We start from the raw sequence: 19,714 nt of genomic DNA on the forward strand, positions 1-19,714 counted from the left end.
ACATGGCCAACCAGGAGGCTGGCCTGGATGCCACACACTGCTGCAGACTTGGCAGTCGAGAGCCTGCCCCTGCCCCTCTCCAAGCACACACTGGAAATCACAGCCTGGGGCTCCAGGGCTATGTACTTTCTCTGATGGGTCCCCATCCATGCCCTGCACACCTCCCAAACACAGAGTCAGGCCACACTCAACCAATCCAGGGACACATGGTGTGCTCCCCTTTCCTTGGGACCAAGAGGCTGCCACCCTGGAGGTGACCCCATGGCTCTGAAGCAGCCTGGGTGGCAAATTCCCAGGGCAGGTTGCTCAACAGCGGGACTTCCCACCTTAGGAAGCTACCACTCCCACCATTCAACCTCCGGGAAGGGGTGACCCCAAGCATGACCCAAGCTGTCCCCATGGTCCAAAGCCCATGAGTTCCAGGGCCAGCCTGCAGCACCACAGGTACTGGCCAGAGCTCAGCCTTGACCTAGCCCCAGGGAAACAGCACCACCCACCACCAGACTCAAGAAGGCGCCATTGGGATGGCCCATTGCTCAACAGGGTCAGTCTCATTCAGGGTCATGGGTGTCCTTGAAACTGCATGGCATGATCCCCATGGACCTGATTGCCTACCCCTCTCCCCAGAATCCCCGTAGTGCCCCAGACCCTCTGTAGCCACCTCATGTGTCCTGGGCAGTCCTTGAGGCCTGACTGACACACCGAGTCTCAGATAGGAGCTGCCCTGCATGGGGTTGAATGAACTCTTTCCTGCCTGGACCACCATCACCCCTGCTGGGCTTCAGGATAGGCATCCATCTTGGGTACGATTCCCAAGGAAGTGGCCCTTCTGGAGAACTCATCCCCAGTGGGAATTCAGGTCCACACTTTTAGGAAATTCTTGTGACCCGAAGGCAGACACATGGTGACCCCACTCTGCCTCGCTCATGACCCATGACCCAAGCAGGATCCACTCACCTATGCCAGTCAATGCCAGGGGGCCCACCTGGGCAGAAGAGCTCACTGAAAGACACAGGGGAGAACGGGGGCTCAGGAAGGAGCCGCCCACATGCCCTGTCCAGGAACCAGAGCACCAACACCAAGCCCACACAGGGAGCCAGGGCTGCCTCACGGAGGAGCACAGAGACAGGGTTGGATCCCCTCAAGATGCCCTTCAGGGCCTTGAGGTCTCTAGTCCAAAATACGGTAGCCCTGCCTGTGACCTTGGGATCCCAGCATCCTCTTCCAAAATTCTCACCTAGGCTGGGCCTCAGCGTAATCCTATTGAGCATGATTTTTAAGTCATCACTTCTCTTCAGGACAATATAAGGTTCTCATTATTGACCCAACCCCGGGCACCCCCCTCCCCACTCGTGCATCCAGCAGGACCCGGATGGGCTCACCACAGCTCAGTGCAGGAGACCAGGGCACCAGGAAGGTCCTGAGCTTCAGCACACTAGGGGCTGGGGATCTGGCTGACGGAGGCTGGCCCACAGCCAGGGGGTCTTCCTCTGGGCTCACCATCTGGTGAGATAAGTGGAGGGTGGGTCCAAACAGGGCCTCACCCTGCCACGCGGGGAAGAGAGCAGGCAGTGCTGGCTCACACATGCTCTCCTTCCACGTACCCATGTGATGGAATCCATGCGGAACACTGACCCACCTCCACTGACCAGTAGCAGGGAGGACATGGGGCCCTCCCTGCTACTGAACCCTGGAAGGACAGGGCAGGAGGTTCACTGAACTCAAGCAAGAACACCTGGGCTGTGCCCTACTGCAGGCCCTAAGAGCACCTCCACTGCCCACGCCGGCTCCCCGAACAACCCCAGGGCCGCACCAGGACCCCTCGGCACAGGCCAGGGCTATCAACCAGCTCATAAGCAATCAAGAAGGCTAGCCCGGATGCCACGAACTGCTGCAGACCTGGCAGTCACATAGCCTGCACCGGGGCATGGAGAGTGCCCCCTCAGACACCCTCTATAAGCGTGCTAGGAATTGCGTCCTGGGGCCTCAGGGCCATGTGCCTTCTCTGGTGGGTCCCCATGCATGCACCACATACCCCCCAAACATTCTCCCCACTCTCGGCCATTCAGGGGACACATGATGTCCTCTCCTTTCCTTGGGCTCAAGATCCCACCTCCCTGGAGGTAAACCCATGGCTCAGAAGCAACCTGGACAGCAATTTGCTGGGTCAGGACCCTCAACAGTGGGCCTTCCACCACAGGATGCCTGCCACTCTTCCGGCCACTCCACCTCTGGGTAGGATGGCCTCCAGCAGCAGGCAGGCTGCACCCTTGGCCCAAAGCCCACAATTCCCAGGGCCAACCACCAGGTGCAGGCCAGAGCTCAGCCTTGACCCAACCCCATTGAAGCCACGCTGCCCACACCAGGCTTAAGGAAGCACCACTGGGATAACCCATTGCTCAACAGGGTTGGTCCCATCAGGGCCATGGGTGGGGCCTGACCCTTGAATCTTCACAGCCTGACTCCATAAACTCGATCACCCACACCCTGCCACCGTCCCACCGCCCCCAGCAAGCCTCAAGGATAGAGAGTTCCTGCTTAACACCCGTGGCCTCCGGAGATCCTATGGATCCCCTCATGTTGCCTGGGAGTCCTCAAGCCCTGACCCGTGCACTGAGTCTCAGCTAGGAGCAGCACTGCGTTGGTTTGAAGGAACCCTTTCCTGCCTGGACCACTGTCACCCCTGCACGGCTTCAGGGAAGGAGTCCTTCTTGGGACCAGTTTCTATGGAAGACGCCCTCCTGGAGAAACCAGCCCTCCCCAGTGGGAATTCAGGTCAGCTCCCTAAGGAAACCTACAGTCTAAAGGGTGACCTTTGGCAACCCCACGCACCTTGGCTCATGGACCATGATGCCAGCAGGACATACTCACCTATGCCCCTCAAGGCCAGGGGGACCGACCACCTGGGCAGAAGAGCTCACTGAAAGACACAGGGGAGAACAGGTACTCAGGGAGAAGCCGCCAATATGCCCCATTCACGGGGAGCGGGAGGGCCAACACCAAGCCTACACAGGGAAAGTGGGTTGCCTCATGGACAGGCGCAGAGACAGATTTGGGCACCCCTGAGATGCCCAGGGCCTCAGTGACTCCAGCCCAAAATACAGTGGCCTGGCTGGGGATCTCAGGATCCCACCATACTCTTCCAAAATTCTCACCTAGGTTGGGCCTCAGCGTAATCCTATTGAGCATGATTTTTAAGTCATCACCTCTCTTCAGGACAATATAAGGTTCTCATCATCGACCCAACCCAGGGCACCCCCCTTCCCGCATATGCATCCAGCAGGACCTGGATGGGCTCACCAAGCTCAGTGCAGGAGACCGGAGCACCAGGAAGGGCCTGAGCTTCAACACACCAAGGGCTGTACACCTGGCTGAAAGACACTGATGTGGGGCCAGTGGTCCCAATACAAGTCCTCCTCCAGGGCCACCATCTGGGGGGACAGGAGGAGGACATATGTCCAACCAGGGGCTCATGCCTCCATGCAGGGAAGAGGGTGGAGGGATGCCAGTTCACGCATGCTCTCCCTCCATGGACCCATTTGATGGGATCCATGGGAAACACTGATGTGTCACAGACACAGAGGACCCTTGGCCCTCCCTGCCAGGGAACACTGTGAGGACATGGCAGGCAGGTCACTGGGCTCGGGCAAGACACCCAGGCTGCACCCTACTGCAGGCCACCAGAGCACCTCCACTGCCCACACTGGCTGTCCCACATGACCCCAGGGCTGCACCCAAACCCTGGGAAAGGACCAGGGCCACCAACAGCTCATGGCCAACCAAATACACTGGCCCAGATGCCACATGCCACTGCCAACCTGACAGTTGCACAGCCTTCCCCTGGGAATGGAGGGGGTCCAGGACCGTCTCCAAGCGTGCACTGAGAAATTGCAGCCTTGGGCCTGAGGGCCACGTGTTTTCTCTGGTGGGTCTTTATCCATGCCCCATACAACACCTCCCACATGCAGAGCAGGGCCACGCTCGGCCAGTTGAGGGAAACATGGTGTCCTCTCCTTTCCTTGGGCCCAAGACCCTGCCAACCCTGGAGGTGACCCCATGGCTCAGAAGCAGACTGGATGGCAAATTTCCGGGACAGTTCCTTCCACAGCTGGCCTTCCCACCTCAGGAGGATACCCTTCCCGCCACTCGCCCACAAGGAAGGGGTGAATCCCCAGTGGGACACAGGCTGCACCCTGGGCCCGGTGCCCATGAATTTCAGGGCTGGACTGCACCACCAACAGGCACTGGACAGAGCTAGTATTGACTCAACCTCAGGAAAACTGCGCTACTTCATACTTGGTTCAAAGAGGCACCCCTGGGATGCCCCATTGCTTAACAGGGTTGGTTCCCTTCAGGGCCATGGATGTGGTGTGATCCTTGAATCTGGGGCCCGATCCTATGGGCCGAATCGCATACCACTCTCCGGGTTCCGAGAGACCCTGCGAGGCCCCTGTGGTGCCCTGGAGCCCTTGTGACCCCCCTCAATGGGCCTGGCCATCCTAGGGGCCTAACCCAAGCACTGAGTCTCGGCTGGGTGCTGCCCCGCGTGGGGCTGAGGGAACCCTTTCTTGCCTGGACAACTGTCACCCCTGCAGGGCTTCAGAGAAGGCATCCTACTTGGGTCAGACTCACAAGGAAGCTGCCCTCTGGGAGAACCCATCCCAGGTGGGGATTCAGGTCAGCTCCTGAGGAAACCCTCATGGCTCAAATGCTGACCCTCGGCAATCCTATGGCCTGGCTCATGGCCCATGACCCAAGCAGGAGCCACTCACCTATGCTGGTCGATGCCAGGGAGTCTGCTGAGTGAAAGAGTTCACTGAAAGACACAGGGGAGAACAGGGGCTCAGGAAGGAGCAGCCAAAATGCCCCGCCTCCAGGAAAGCAGAGCGCTGACACCAAGCCCACACAGGGAGCTTGGGCTGCCTCATGGGGGAGAGAAGACAGAGTTGGGCCCCCAATGAGGTGCCTTTCAGGGCTTCCAGGTCTCCAGTCCAAAATACAGTGGCCCTGCCAGGGACCTCATTGATTCCCAGTGTCCTCTTCCAAAATTGTCACCTAGGGTGGGCCTCAGCGTAATCCTATTGAGCATGATTTTTAAGTCATCACCTTTCTTCAGGACAATATAAGGTTCTCATCATTGACCCAACCCAGGGCACATTCCTCCCCACGCATGCATCCAGTGGGACCCGGATGTTCTCACCATAGCTCAGTGTAGGAGACCAGGGCACCAGGAAGGGCATGAGTTTCAGCACACTGGGGTCTGGCATCTGACTGATGGACACTGGCTTGGGGCCAGGGGACCCAGGAAGAGTCTTCCTCCAGGTTCACTATCTGCAGGGATGGGTGTCAGGTGTCCAAACAGGGCCTTACATCTCCATGTGGGAAAGGGAGCAAGGGGTGCCTGCTCACACATGCTGTCTCTCCATGGACCCATGTGATGGGATCCATGTGAAACACTGACAGTAATGGACCCAGGGAACCCTTGGCTCTCCCCGCCACTGAACCCTAGAAGCCTGACCCTATAGGCCCGATTGCCCACCTCTCTCCGGGGATGGAGAGCCCCCCGCACAATCCCCATGGCACCCTGGAGCCCCTGTTGTCCTGCTTATGGGGCCTGGGCAGTCCTCAATGTCAGACCTCATGTCAGCAGGGAGCTGCCCCGAATGAGATTGAAGGAACCCTTTCCAGCCTGGACCACCATCACCCCTGCAGGGCTTCAGTGAAGGTGTCCTCTTGGTGTCAGATTCCCCAGGAAGCCACTGTTCTAGAGGACCAACCCATCCCTCCATGGTGGGGATTCAGGTCGGCTCCCTGAGGAAACCCTCCTGTCCTGAAGGCTGACCCTCAGTGAACCCATGTGTCTGCCTCATGGCCCATGAACCCAGCAGGATCCACTCACCTATGCTGGTCAATGCCAGGGGACCCATCTGAGCAGAAGAGCTCACTGAAAGAATCAAGCGGAGAATAAGGGTTCACGAAGGAGCCACCAACCTCACCTGCCCCCAGAAGACCAGAGTGCCAACACCTAGCCTGCACAGAGATCCTGGGCTGCCTCACAGAAGAGTATAGGGACAGGGTTGGGCACCCTCCAGATAGCCTCCAGGTCTCCAGCCAAAAATACAGGGGCCCTCCTGGGGACCTCGGGAGCCCAGCATCCTCTTCCAAAATTCTAACCTAGGCCGGGCCTCAGCATAATCCTTTTGAGCATGATTTTTAAGTCATTACCTCTCTTCAGGACAATATAAGGTTCTCATCATCTCCCTCCTCACCGCTGCATCCAGCAGTACCCGAATGGGCTCACCAAGCTCAGTGCAGGAGACTAGGGCACCAGGAAGGGCCTGAGCTTCAGTACACCAGGGGCTGGACACCGGGCTGATGGACACTGGCCCAGGGCCATTGGGCCCAAAACAATTCTTCCTCTGGGGTCACGATCTGGGAGAACAAGAGTAAGACAGTTGTCCAAACACAACCTCATTCCTCCATGTGAGCAGAAAGTGGGGTGTGGCAGTTCAAGCATACTCGCCCTCCATGGACCCATGTGATGGGATGCATGTGGAACACTGGCCCATCACGGACAGAGGGTACCCAGTGCTCTTAGCCACAGAACCCTGGAAGGACAGGGCAGGCGGGTCACTGGGACCCTACTGGCTCACCCACACAACCCGAGGGTCACGCCAGGACTACTAGGCACAGGCCAGGGCCACCAACCAGTTCACGGCAAACCAAGGAGGCTGGCCTGGATGTCAGATGCCACTGCAGACCTGCAGTCACACAGCCTATCCCTGTGCATGGTGGGCACCCACCCAGATGCCCTTTCCCAGCACATACTGGAAATAGCAACCTGGGGTCCCAGGGCCACATGTTTTCTCTGATGGGTCCGCATCCATGCCCCACACACCTCCTGAACACAGAGCAGGGCTACAATCAGCTAATCAGGGGACACACAGCATCTTTTCCTGTCCTTGGGCCCAACATCCGCTACCCTGGAGGTGACCCCATGACTCAGAAGCAGCATGGGCCGCATATTCCAAGGACAAGACCCTTGACAGTAGGCCTTCCAACCTCAAGTCAACCATTCCCGACACTTGACCATTGGGAAGGGATGACTTCCAGCCACAGGGAAGGGGGGACTTCCAGCCACGGGGAAGGGGGACTTCCAGTGGGAGCAGGCTGACCCCTTGGCCCAAAGCCGACGAGTCCATGGCCAGACCTCAGCACCACCAGGCGCCGGCCAGAGCTCAGTCTTGACCCAAACCTAGGGAAACAGTACCACCCCCTTCAAGGCTCAACAAGGCCCATGGAATGGCTCATTACTCAACAGGGTCTGTCCCATTCATGGCCATGCATTGGGCACAATCCTTAAATCTCTACAGCTCAACTCCATGGGCCCTCCCTATTACCCACCTTTCTCCATGAATGGAGAGCTCCTGTGTGACCCCCATGGCGTCCCAGAGCCCCAATTGGCCCCTCAGGTGGCCTGGGCAGTCCTTGAGGCCAGACTCGAACACCTAGACTCATGGGGGAGCTACCATGTGTAAGACTGAAGGAACCCTGTCCTGCCTGGACCACTGTCATCCCTGCAGGGCTCCAGGGAAGGCATCCTCCTTGGGTCCGATTTCCCAGGAAGCCACCCTCCTGGTGGACCAACCCATCCCTCCTGGGTGGGGATTCAGGTTCGCTCCCTGAGGAAACCCCCCTGTCCCAAAGGCTGACCCTCAATGACTCCACGTGGCCTGGCCCATGGCCCATGATGGCAGCAGGATCCACTCACCTATGCCAGTAAATGCCAGGGTGCCCTGCCTGGGTTGAAGACCTCACTGAAAGACACAAGTGGAGAAGTGGGGCTCAAGGAGGAGCTTCCACGTGCCCCCCCCCCCACCAGGGAACTGGACCACCAACAGCAAGCCCGCACAGGGAGCCTGGGCTGCCTCACGGAGGAGTGCAGAGACAGGGTTGGGCCCCCCAGATGCCCTTCAGGGCCCCCAGGGCTCTAGCTCAAAACTAATAAATAAAGCCCCCTACCGGGGACTTCGGGATCCCAGCATCCTCTTCCAAATTCTCACCTAGGGTGAGCCTCAGCGTAATCCTATTGAGCATGAATTTTAAGTCATAACCTCTCTTCAGGATAATAAAAGGTTCTCATCATCGACCCAAACCAGGGCACCCCCCTCCCCATGCATGCATCCAGCGGGACCCAGATGTGCTTACCACAGCACAGTGTAGGAAACCAGGACGACAGGTAGGTCCCAAACTTCAGCACACCAGGGTGGGCACCTGGCTGATGGCCACTGGCCTGGGTCCATTGGGCCCAATGCAAGTCTTCCTCCAGGCTCACCATTTGGGGGGACAGGAAGAGGACATGTGTCCCAACAAGGCCTCATCCTTCCATGTGGGGAAGGGGTAAGGTATACGCATGTGATGGGGTCCATGAGAAACACTGACCTATCATGGACATGGGGAGCCCTTGGCCCTCCCCATCACCAAACCCTGAGAAAACAGGGTAGGTAGGTCTGGGCTCAGGCAAGATGCCCAGACTGCACCCTACTGATGGCCTTGATAGCATCTCCACTGCCCAAGCTGTCTGCCCCACACAATTCCAGAGCCACTCCGGGAACACAGGGCACAGGGAACCAGCCAGCTCATGGCCAGCCAAGGAGAGTGGCCCAGAAGCTATATGCCACTGTGGACATGGAAGATGCATAGCCTGCCCCAGGGTGTGGTGGGCACCTGCCTAGGTGCTATTTGCAAGCCACACCCGAAATCAAAGCCTGGAGTCCCAGAGCCACATGCTTTCTCTGGCGGGTCCCCATCCATGTCCTGCAAATGTCCTAAACACAGAGTCAGACCACCCTTGGGCAACCATGGGCTACATAGTGTCCTCTCTTTCCTTAGCCCCAAGACCCCACCACCCTGGAGGTGACCCCATGGCTCAGAAGAGGCCTGGGTGGCATATTCCCAGGACAGGACCATCGACAGTGGCTCTTCCAACCTCAGGATCCACTCTTCCAGCCCCTCACCAACCGGCAAGGGGTGATCTCTAGCAGGACCGGGCTGCCAAATGGACCAAAGCCCAGAAGAACCTGGGCCGGCCTGCAGCATCACCAGGTGCTGGCCAGAGCTCAGCCTTGACCCAAACCCAGGGAAACAGCGCGGCCCCCCACCAGGCTCAAAGAGGCGCCATTGAGATGGCCCATTACTCAACAGTCCGTCTCAGTTAGGGCCATGGTTGGGATGCAATCCTTGAATCTCTGTGGCCTGGACCCACGGGCCCATTCGAACACCTCTCCAGGAAAAGAGAGCTCTCGTGTGACCCCTGGGGCACTCAGAGCACCTGTGACACCCGTCATGTAGCCTGGGCTGTCCTTCAGGCCAGACCTGCATACCAAGTCTCAGCTGGAAACTGCCCCACATGGGAATAAGGGGACTCTTTCCTGCCTGGACCACAGTCACCCCTGTGAGGCATCAGGGAAGGCATTGTCTTGGGTCTGATTCCCAAGGAAGCCAGCCTCCTGGAGAAACCACCCCTCCCCAGTGGGGATTCAGTCGACTCCCTGAGGAAACTCTTCTTTCCCAAGGGCTGACCCTCAGTGACACCACGTGGCCTGGCTCATGGCCCACGATGCCAGCAGAATGCACTCACCTATGCGCGTCAATGTCAGCGGGCCCACCTGGGCTGAAGAGCTCACTGAAATACAGAAGACACAAGAGGAGAACAGGGGCTCAGGAAGGACCCAGCAAGGTGCCCTACCCCGGGGAACCGGAGAGCCAACACCAAGCCCACAGAGGGAGCCTGGGCTGCCTCATGTAGAAATGCAGAGACAGGGTAGAGCTCCCCCAAGATGCTGTTCAGGGCCTGGATTTCTCCAGTCCAAAATACAGTACCCTGACAGGGACCTAGAAATCCCAGCATCCTCTTCCAAAATTCTCACCTAGGCTGGGCCTCAGCGTAATCCTATTGAGCATGATTTTTAAGTCATCACCTCTCTTCAGAACCATATAAGGTTCTCATCATTGACCCAACCCAGGGCACCAACCCCTCAACCCATGCATGCATCTATTGGGACCCAGATGGGCTCACCAGAGCTCTGTGCAGGAGACCAGGACACCAGGAAGGGCCAGAGCTTCAGCTTTTCAGTGGCTGAGCACCCGGCTGAGGGACACTGTGTCAGGGCCAGCAGGCCCAATGGAATTCTTCCTCCAGGGTCACCATCTGGAGGGGTGAGGGACAGGTGTCCAAAAAGGGCTTCACGCCTCCATGGGGAAAGGGGGCAGAGGGTGCTAGCTCACACATGCTCTCCCTCCATGGACTCATGAGATGAGATCCATGTAAAACAGTGACGGTCATGCATGTGAGGAACCCTTGGCCCTCCCTGCCACTGAACCCTGAAAGAACAGGGCAGATGAATCATGGGATTCCAGCAAGACGCCTAGGCTGCACCCAACTGTAGGACCCTGGAGCACCTCCACTGCCCACACCAGCTCCCCAACACAACTCTGGGCCTTAATGGGAACACTGGGCAGGGCCAGGGCCACCAACCAGCTCAAGGCAAACCAAGAAGGCTGGCCTGGACGCCATGCGCCACTGCAGACCTGGCGGTCACATAGCCTGCCCCTGGGCATGGAATGCACACATTCACGCACCCTCCATAAGCTCACACCAGAAATACCATCCTGGGGCCCCAGGGCCACGTGCCTTCTCTGGTGGGTCCCCATTCATGCACCTCACACCTCCCAAACACAGAGCTGAGCCACACTCTGCCAATCAGGGGCCACATAATGTCTTCTCCTTTCCTTTGGCTCAAGACCCCATCACCCTGGAGGTGACCCCATGACTCAGAGGCAGCCTTGGCAGCAAATTGCTGGGACAGGACCTATCACAGTGGCCCTTCCACCACAGGATGCCACCCTTCTGGCCACTCCACTATGGGGAGGGGTGAACTCCAATGGGACCCGGGCTGCACCCTTGGCCCAAAGCCCACGATTCCCAGGGCCAACCATGAGGTGACAGCCAGAGCTCAGCCTTGACCCAACCCCACCGAGGCTGCGCCACCTCCACCAGGCTCAAGGTGCCACCACTGGGATGGCCCATTGCTCCACTGCTCAACAGGGTCCGTCTCATTCAGGGCCATAGGTCATTCCTGACCCTTGAATGTTCAGGGTCTGACTCCGTAAGCCGGATCAGCCACACACTGTGCCCCTGCAAGCCTCAGGGACAAAGAGCTCCCATATAAGACTCCTGGCCCCGGAAGACCCTGGGAATGCCATCATGTGGCCTGGGCAGTTCTCCAGGACTGACCTGTGCACCAAGTCTCAGCTAGGATCTGCACTGCATTGGGTTGAAGGAACCCTCTCCTGCCTGAACCTCTGTTACTTCCGCAGGGTTGCGGGGAAGGCATCTTTCTTGGGACCGATTTCCAAGGAAATCTCCCAAATGGAGAAACCATCCATCCCTGGTGGGGATTCAGGTCAGCTCCTTGAGGAAACCCTCATGACCTGAAGCGTGACACTCAGGGACCCCACCCCGGCCTGGCTCATGGCCCATGACCCCAGTAGGATCCATTCACCTGAGGCCCCGCCAGCATGGAGGTGACCCCATAGCTCAGAAGCAGCCTGGACAGCAAATTTCTGAGACAGGATCTTCCACAGCAGGCCTTCCCACCTCAGGAGGACACTCTTCCTGCCACTCGCCCACAAGGAAGGGGTGACCCCGATGGGACATGGGTCATCCCCTTGTCCCTAAGCCCACCAATCCCAGGGTGGGATTGCACCACCATCAGATGCTGGCCAGAGCTAGTCTCGACTCACCCTGAGGAAACAGTGCTGACCCGCACTTGGCTCACAGAGGCACCACTGGGATGGCCGATTGCTTAATAGGGTCAGTCCCATTCAGGGCCATGGGTTTGGTGTGATCCTTGAAAATCCACAGCCCAGCCCTATGGGCCGAATCACACACCTCTCCAAGGTCAGAGAGCCTGTGCATGAACCTCTTGGTGCCCCAGAGCCCTTGCGTCCACCTTCATGTGGCCTGGCCATCCTAGAGGCCAGACCTGAGAACCCAGTTTCAGCGGGACACTGCCCTGCATGAGGTGGAGGAAACCCTTTAATGCCTGGACCACCACAACCCCTGCAGGACTTCAGGGAATATATCTTCCTTGGGTCTGATTCCTAAGGAAGCTGCCCTCCTAGAGAACCAATCCCAGGTGGGCATTCAGGAAGGCACCTAAGGAAACCCTTGCAGCTGAAGACTGATGCTCGGAAACCCCACACAGGCTGACTCATGGGCCATGACCCCAGCAGGATCCACTCACCTATGCCGGTCAATGCCAGGGGGTCTGCTGGGCAGAAGAGCTCACTGAAAGACACAGGGGAAAATGGGGGCTCAGGAAGGAGCCACCAAAGTACCCCACCCCTAGGTAACAGCAGCGCTGACACCAAGCCCACATAGTGAGCCTGGGCTGCCTCATGGAGGAGTGCAGAGTCAGGGTTGGGCACCCTCTAGATACCCTCAGAGCCTCCACGTCTCTAGCCCAAAATACAGTGGATCTCACAGGGAACTCATAATTCCCAGCATCCTCTTACAACATTCTCACCCAGGCTGGGCCTCAGCGTAATCCTATTGAGCATGATTTTTATGTCATCACCTCTCTTCAGACAATATAAGGTTCTCATCATCGACCCAACCCAGGGCAACCCCTCCCCATCAATGCATCCAGTGGGACCCGGATGTGCTCACCATAGCTCAATGCAGGAGATGAGGGCATCAGGAAGGGACCCATCTTCAGTGCACTGGGGCTGGGCACTTGACTGACAGACGTTGGCCCAGGGCAATTAGGTCCAATGCAAGTCTTCCTCAAGGTTCAACATCTGGGGAAACAGGAGTAGGACAGGTGTCCAAACACAACCTCATCCCTCCATGGAGGCAGAAGGTGGGGCGTGGCGGCTCAGGGATGCTCACCCTCCATGGACCCATGTGGAACACAGGCCCGTCGCAGACGCAGGGTACCCTGTGCTCTCTCAGTCACCAATCCTTGAAAGGACAGGGCAGGCGGGTCACTGGGGTCAGGCAAGAAGCCCCAGCTGTGCCCTACTGCAGAGCCCATGAGCATCTCCACTGCCCATGCCGGCTCTACCACATGACCCCAGCATCATGCCAGGTCTACTGGGCACAGACCAGGGCCACAAAACAGCTCATTGCCAACCAAAGAGGCTAGCCCAGATGCCAGATGCCACTGCAAAGCTGGCAGTCACATATCCTGTCCCTGTGCACTGTGGGAACCCACCCACGTGCCCTATCACAGCACGTACTAGAGCTCTGTACATGCCTGGAGTCCCAGGGCCACACGCTCTCTCTGGTGGGTCCCCATTCATGCCCCACATACCTCCTAACACAGAGCAGGGCCACACTTGGCTATTCGGGGGACACATGGTGACTTCTCCTTTCCTTGGGCACAAGACTCACCATCCTGGAGGTGACCCCATGGCTCAGAAGCAGCATGGGCGGCATATTCCAGGGACAAGACCCTTGAGAGCAGGCCTTCCACCTCAGGAGGCCACCCTTCCAGACACTTGCCCACAGGAAAGGGGTGAATTTCAGCCAAGGAGAGAACCTCAGCAATACGTGGACTGACCCCTTGGCCTAAAGCTAACGAGTCCATGCTCAGACTGCAGCAACACCAGGTGCCAGCCTGAGCTCAGCCTTGACCCAAACCTAGGGAAATAGCACCGCCCCCTCCAGGCTCAAAGAGGTGCCACGGGTTGGCATATTGCTCAACATGGCCCATCCCATTCAGGGCAATAAGTCAAGTGCGATCCTTGAATATCTGCAGCTCAACTCCATGGGCCCTACCCAACCTTTCTCCATAGATGGAGAGCTCCTGTGTGACCCCATGGCATCCCAGAGGCCCTGGGGACACCCTCATGTGGCCTACACAGTCCTCGAGGTCACAGCAGCACACGAAGACTCAGCTGGGAGCTGACCTGTGTGAGACTGAAGGAACCCTCTCCTGCCTGGACGACTGTCATCCCTACAGGACTCCAGGGAAGGCGTACTCCTTGGGTTCGATTTCTCAGGAAACCACTTTCCTAGAGGATCAACCCTTCCATCCCTGGTGGGCATTCAAGTCTGCTCCCTAAGGAAACCCTCCTGTCCTGAAGGCTGACCCTCAGCGACTCCACGTGGCCTGACCCATGGCCCATAGCACCAGCAGGATCCACTGACCTATGCCGCTCAATGCCAGGGTGCCCTGCCTGGGTGGAAGAGCTCACTGAAAGACACAAATGGAGAAGGGGGGCTCAGGGAGGGGCTGCCCTCATGCCCCACCCCAGGAAACTGGACCACCAACAGCAAGTCCGCACATGGAGCTTGGGCTGCCTCACGGAGTAGTGCAGAGACAGGGTTGTGCCCACCAGATGCCCTTTGGCCCTCTAGGTCTCCAGCCCAAAATACAGGGGCCCTGATGGGGACTTCGGGATTCCAGCGTCTTCTTCCAAAATTCTCACCTACGCTGGGCTTCAGGGTAATCTTATTGAGCATCATTTTTAAGTCATCACCCCTCTTCAGGACAATATAAGGTTCTCATCATCGACCCAACCCAGGACACCCTCCTTCCTGCACAGGCATCCGGTGGGATCCGTTTGTAGTCACCACAGGTCAGTGCAGGAGACCAGGTCACTAGGAAGGTCCCAAGCTTCAGCACACCAGGGGCCAGGCACTGGTTTTGGGACATTGGCCCAAAGACATTGAGCCCAACACAAGTCTTCCTCCGGGCTCACCACCTGGAGGGACAGGAGGAGGACATGTGTCCAAACAGGGCCTCATGCCTCCATGCGGCAAAGGGGTGAGGGTTACTCACAGGATGGGATCCACACAGAACACAGACCTATTACGGAAGTGGGGCACCCTTGGCAAACCACACTTGAAATCAAAGCATGGAGTCCCAGGGCCACATGCTTTCTCTGGCGAGTCCCCATCCATGTCCCGCACAGCTCCCCAAAACAGAGTCAGGCCACTTCGGCCAACCCTGGGCCACATAGTGTCATCTCTTTACTTAGGCCCAAGACCCTGCCACCCTGGAGGTGACCCCATGGCTCAGAAGAGGCCTGGGTGGCAAATTCCTAGGACAGGACCATCGACAGCGGGTCTTCCTACCTCAGGATCCACTCTTCCAGCCACTCACCGACATGCAAAGGGTGACCTCCAGGAGGATGTGGGCTGCCGACTTAGACCAAAGCCCACAAGTTCAAGGGCCGGCCTACAGCATCGCCAGGCAGTGGACAGAGCTCAGTCTTGACCCAAACCCAGGGAAACAGCACCACCTCCCACCAAGTTCAAAGAGGCGCCATTGAGATGGCCCATTACTCAACACAGTCGGTTGCATTTAGGGCCATGGTTGGGATGCAGTCCTCGAATCTCTGCAGCCTGACCCCACGGGCCCATTCGAGCACCTCTCCAGGGAAAGAGAGCTCTCGTGTGACCCCTGTGGCACCCCAGAGCCCCTGTGGCCCCCCTCATGTGGCCTGGGCCAGACCCGCACACAAAGTCTCAGCTGGGAGCTGCCCTGCATGGGACTGAGGGGACTCTTTCCTGCCTGGACCACAGTCACCCCTGTGAGGCATCAGGGAAGGCATTGTCTTGGGTCTGATTCCCAAGGAAACCAGTCTCTTGCAGAAACCATCTCTCCCCAGTGGGGATTCATGTCGGCTCCCTGAGGAAACTCTTCTTTCCCAAGGGCTGACCCTCAGTGACACCATGTGGCCTGGCTCATGGCCCACGATGCCAGCAGAATGCACTCACCTATGCGCGTCAATGTCAGCGGGCCCACCTGGGCTGAAGAGCTCACTGAAATACAGAAGACACAAGAGGAGAACAGGGGCTCAGGAAGGACCCAGCAAGGTGCCCTACCCCGGGGAACCGGAGAGCCAACACCAAGCCCACAGAGGGAGCCTGGGCTGCCTCACGTAGAAATACAGAGACAGGGTAGAGCTCCCCCAAGATGCTGTTCAGGGCCTGGATTTCTCCAGTCCAAAATACAGTGCCCTGACAGGGACCTAGAAATCCCAGCATCCTCTTCCAAAATTCTCACCTAGGCTGGGCCTCAGCGTAATCCTATTGAGCATGATTTTTAAGTCATCACCTCTCTTCAGAACCATATATGGTTCTCATCATTGACCCAACCCAGGGCACCAACCCCTCAACCCATGCATGCAACCACTGGGACCCAGATGGGCTCACCAGAGCTCTGTGCAGGAGACCAGGGCACCAGGAAGGGCCAGAGCTTCAGCTTTTCAGTGGCTGAGCACCCGGCTGAGGGACACTGTGTCAGGGCCAGCAGGCCCAGTGCAATTCTTCCTCCAGGGTCACCATCTGGAGGGGTGAGGGACAGGTGTCCAAACAGGGCTTCACGTCTCCATAGGGGAAAGGGGGCAGAGGGTGCTAGCTCACACATGCTCTCCCTCCATGGACTCATGAGATGAGATCCATGTAAAACAGTGACGGTCATGCATGTGAGGAACCCTTGGCCCTCCCTGCCACTGAACCCTGAAAGAACAGGGCAGATGGATCATGGGATTCCAGCAAGACGCCTAGGCTGCACCCTATTGTAGGACCCTGGAGCACCTCCACTACCCACACCAGCTCCCCCACACAACTCTGGGCTTCAATGGGACCACTGGGTAGGGCCAGGGCCACCAACCAGCTCACGGCAAACCAAGAAGGCTGGCCTGGACGCCATGCGCCACTGCAGACCTGGCGGTCACACAGCCTGCCCCTGGGCATGGAATGTACACATTCATGCACCCTCCATAGCTCACACCAGAATACCATCCTGGGGACCCAGGGCCACGTGCCTTCTCTGGTGAGTCCCCATTCATGCACCTCACACCTCCCAAACACAGAGCTGGGCCACACTCTGCCAATCAGGGGCCACATAATGTCCTCTCCTTTCCTTTGGCTCAAGACCCTATCACCCTGGAGGTGACCCCATGACTCAGAAGCAGCCTTGGCAGCAAATTGCTGGGACAGGACCCTTCACAGTGGCCCTTCCACCACAGAATGCCACCCTTCTGGCCACTCCACAATGGGGAGGGGTGAACTCCAATGGGACCCGGGCTGCACCCTTGGCCCAAAGCCCACGATTCCCAGGGCCAACCATGAGGTGACAGCCAGAGCTCAGCCTTGACCCAACCCCACCAAGGGTGCGCCACCCCCACCAGGCTCAAGGTGCCACCACTGGGATGGCCCATTGCTCCACTGCTCAACAGGGTCGGTCCCATTCAGGGCCATAGGTCATTCCTGACCCTTGAATGTTCAGGGTCTGACTCCATAAGCCGGATCAGCCACACACTGTCCCCTTGCAAGCCTCAGGGACAGAGAGCTCCCATATAAGACTCCTGGCCCCGGAGACCCTGGGAATGCCCTCATGTGGCCTGGGCAGTCCTCCAGGACTGACCTGTGCACCAAGTCTCAGCTAGGATCTGCACTGCATTGGGTTGAAGGAACCCTCTCCTGCCTGAACCTCTGTTACTTCCGCAGGGTTTCGAGGATGGCGTCCTTCTTGGGACCGATTTCCAAGGAAATCTCCCAACTGGAGAAACCATCCATCCCTGGTGGGGATTCAGGTCAGCTCCTTGAGGAAACCCTCATGACCTGAAGTGTGACACTCAGGGACCCCACCCCGGCCTGGCTCATGACCCATGACCCCAGTAGGATCCATTCACCTGAGGCACCGCCACCATGGAGGTGACATCATAGCTCAGAAGCAGCCTGGACAGCAAATTTCTGAGACAGGATCTTCCACAGCAGGCCTTCCCACCTCAGGAGGACACTCTTCCTGCCACTTGCCCACAAGGAAGGGGTGACCCTGATGGGACATGGGTCATCCCTTCCCCCTAAGCCCACCAATCCCAGGGCGGGACTGCACCACCATCAGATGCTGGCCAGAGCTAGTCTCAACACACCCTGAGGAAACAGTGCTGACCCGCACGTGGCTCACAGAGGCACCACTGGGATGGCCGATTGCTTAATAGGGTCAGTTCCATTCAGGGCCATGGGTTTGGTGCGATCCTTGAAAATCCACAGCCCAGCCCTATGGGCCGAATCACACACACCTCTCCAAGGTCAGAGAGCCTGTGCATGAACCTCTTGGTGCCCCAGAGCCCTTGTGTCCCCCTTTATGTGGCATGGCCATCCTAGAGGCCAGACCTGAGGACCGAGTCCCAGTGGGACACTGCCCTGCATGAGGTGGAGGAAACCCTTTAATGCCTGGACCACCACAACCCCTGCAGGGCTTCAGGGAATGTATCTTCCTTGGGTGTGATTCCTAAGGAAGCTGCCCTCCTAGAGAACCAATCTCAGATGGGCATTCAGGAAGGCTCCTAAGGAAACCCTTGCAGTGCATCTGAAGACTGATGCTCGGAAACCCCACACAGCCTGGCTCATGGGCCATGACCCCAGCAGGATCCACTCACCTATGTCGGTCAATGCAAGGGGGTCTGCTGGGCAGAAGAGCTCACTGAAAGACACAGGGGAAAATGGGGGCTCAGGAAGGAGCCACCAAAGTGCCCCACCCCTGGGTAACAGCAGCACTGACACCAAGCCCACATAGTGAGCCTGGGCTGCCTCATGGAGGAGTGCAGAGACAGGGTTGGGCACCCTCTAGATGCCCTCAGAGCCTCCAGGTCTCCAGCCCAAATTACAGTGGATCTCACAGGGAACTCATAATTCCCAGCATCCTCTTCCAACATTCTCACCCAGGCTGGGCCTCAGCGTAATCCTATTGAGCATGATTTTTATGTCATCACCTCTCTTCAGACAATATAAGGTTCTCATCATCGACCCAACCCAGGGCACCCCCTCCCCATCAATGCATCCAGTGGGACCCGGATGTGCTCACCATAGCTCAATGCAGGAGACGAGGGCATCAGGAAGGGCCCCATCTTCAGTGCACTGGGGCTGGGCACTTGACTGACAGACGCTGGCCCAGGGCCATTGGGTCCAATACAAGTCTTCCTCAAGGTTCAACATCTGGGGAAACAGGAGTAGGACAGGTGTCCAAACACAACCTCATCCCTCCATGGAGGCAGAAGGTGGGGTGTGGCAGCTCAGGGATGCTCACCCTCCATGGACCTATGTGGTTGGTTCCATGTAGAACACTGGCCCGTCGAAGACGCAGGGCACCCTGTGCTCTCTCAGTCACCAATCCTTGAAAGGACAGGGCAGGCGGGTCACTGGGGTCGGGCAAGAAGCCCCAGCTGTGCCCTACTGCAGAGCCCATGAGCATCTCCACTGCCCATGCCGGCTCCACCGCATGACCCCAGCATCATGCCAGGTCTACTGGGCACTGACCAGGGCCACCAAACAGTTCATCGCCAACCAAGGAGGCTGGCCCAGATGCCAGATGCCACTGCAAAGCTGGCAGTCACATATCCCGCCCCTGTGCACTGTGGGAACCCACCCACATGCCCTATCACAGCACGTACTAGAGACCTGTACATGCCTGGGGTCCCAGGGCCACATGCTCTCTCTGGTGGGTCCCCATTCATGTCCCACACACCTCCTAACACAGAGCAGGGCCACACTTGGCTATTCGGGGGATACATGGTGACTTCTTTCCTTGGGCACAAGACTCAGCACCCTGGAGGTGACTCCATGGCTCAGAAGCAGCATGGGCGGCATATTCCAGGGACAAGACCCTTGACAGCAGGCCTTCCACCTCAG

At 57.9% G+C, this 19,714-nt stretch overlaps 1 protein-coding gene and 10 non-coding genes across 11 annotated transcripts in view; all 11 read right to left on the minus strand.

The window, feature by feature from the left end:
* LOC135964404 (uncharacterized) overlaps positions 1-19,714 on the minus strand; it is a 229,367-nt gene that overhangs the window by 200,867 nt on the left and 8,786 nt on the right. Inside the window, exons 11-25 of the mRNA XM_065547237.2 lie at positions 13,978-14,264; positions 12,956-13,027; positions 12,734-12,864; positions 12,309-12,352; positions 10,079-10,210; positions 8,209-9,685; positions 7,772-7,817; positions 6,226-6,432; positions 5,900-5,944; positions 5,201-5,331; positions 4,773-4,816; positions 3,301-3,431; positions 2,872-2,920; positions 1,383-1,503; positions 958-1,002 (exon numbers count right to left, since the gene is read on the minus strand). The gene's annotated coding sequence lies outside the window, so the exon portion shown is untranslated. The remainder of the gene's footprint in view (positions 1-957; positions 1,003-1,382; positions 1,504-2,871; positions 2,921-3,300; positions 3,432-4,772; positions 4,817-5,200; positions 5,332-5,899; positions 5,945-6,225; positions 6,433-7,771; positions 7,818-8,208; positions 9,686-10,078; positions 10,211-12,308; positions 12,353-12,733; positions 12,865-12,955; positions 13,028-13,977; positions 14,265-19,714) is intronic.
* On the minus strand, positions 1,245-1,326 carry LOC123574866 (small nucleolar RNA SNORD115). The gene has a single exon (XR_006700049.1). It is a non-coding gene; the product is annotated as a small nucleolar RNA SNORD115 (small nucleolar RNA).
* Positions 3,163-3,244, minus strand: LOC123574824 (small nucleolar RNA SNORD115). Its single transcript, XR_006700007.2, has one exon. It is a non-coding gene; the product is annotated as a small nucleolar RNA SNORD115 (small nucleolar RNA).
* On the minus strand, positions 5,063-5,144 carry LOC123574833 (small nucleolar RNA SNORD115). The gene has a single exon (XR_006700016.1). It is a non-coding gene; the product is annotated as a small nucleolar RNA SNORD115 (small nucleolar RNA).
* Positions 6,182-6,262, minus strand: LOC123574888 (small nucleolar RNA SNORD115). Its single transcript, XR_006700071.1, has one exon. It is a non-coding gene; the product is annotated as a small nucleolar RNA SNORD115 (small nucleolar RNA).
* On the minus strand, positions 8,071-8,152 carry LOC123574881 (small nucleolar RNA SNORD115). The gene has a single exon (XR_006700064.1). It is a non-coding gene; the product is annotated as a small nucleolar RNA SNORD115 (small nucleolar RNA).
* On the minus strand, positions 9,937-10,018 carry LOC123574849 (small nucleolar RNA SNORD115). The gene has a single exon (XR_006700032.2). It is a non-coding gene; the product is annotated as a small nucleolar RNA SNORD115 (small nucleolar RNA).
* Positions 12,598-12,678, minus strand: LOC123574867 (small nucleolar RNA SNORD115). Its single transcript, XR_006700050.1, has one exon. It is a non-coding gene; the product is annotated as a small nucleolar RNA SNORD115 (small nucleolar RNA).
* On the minus strand, positions 14,507-14,588 carry LOC123574883 (small nucleolar RNA SNORD115). Its single transcript, XR_006700066.2, has one exon. It is a non-coding gene; the product is annotated as a small nucleolar RNA SNORD115 (small nucleolar RNA).
* Positions 16,090-16,171, minus strand: LOC123574846 (small nucleolar RNA SNORD115). The gene has a single exon (XR_006700029.2). It is a non-coding gene; the product is annotated as a small nucleolar RNA SNORD115 (small nucleolar RNA).
* Positions 18,755-18,835, minus strand: LOC123574868 (small nucleolar RNA SNORD115). The gene has a single exon (XR_006700051.1). It is a non-coding gene; the product is annotated as a small nucleolar RNA SNORD115 (small nucleolar RNA).

Source organism: Macaca fascicularis, chromosome 7 (assembly GCF_037993035.2).
Source record: "Macaca fascicularis isolate 582-1 chromosome 7, T2T-MFA8v1.1".
NCBI lineage: Eukaryota > Metazoa > Chordata > Mammalia > Primates > Cercopithecidae > Macaca > Macaca fascicularis.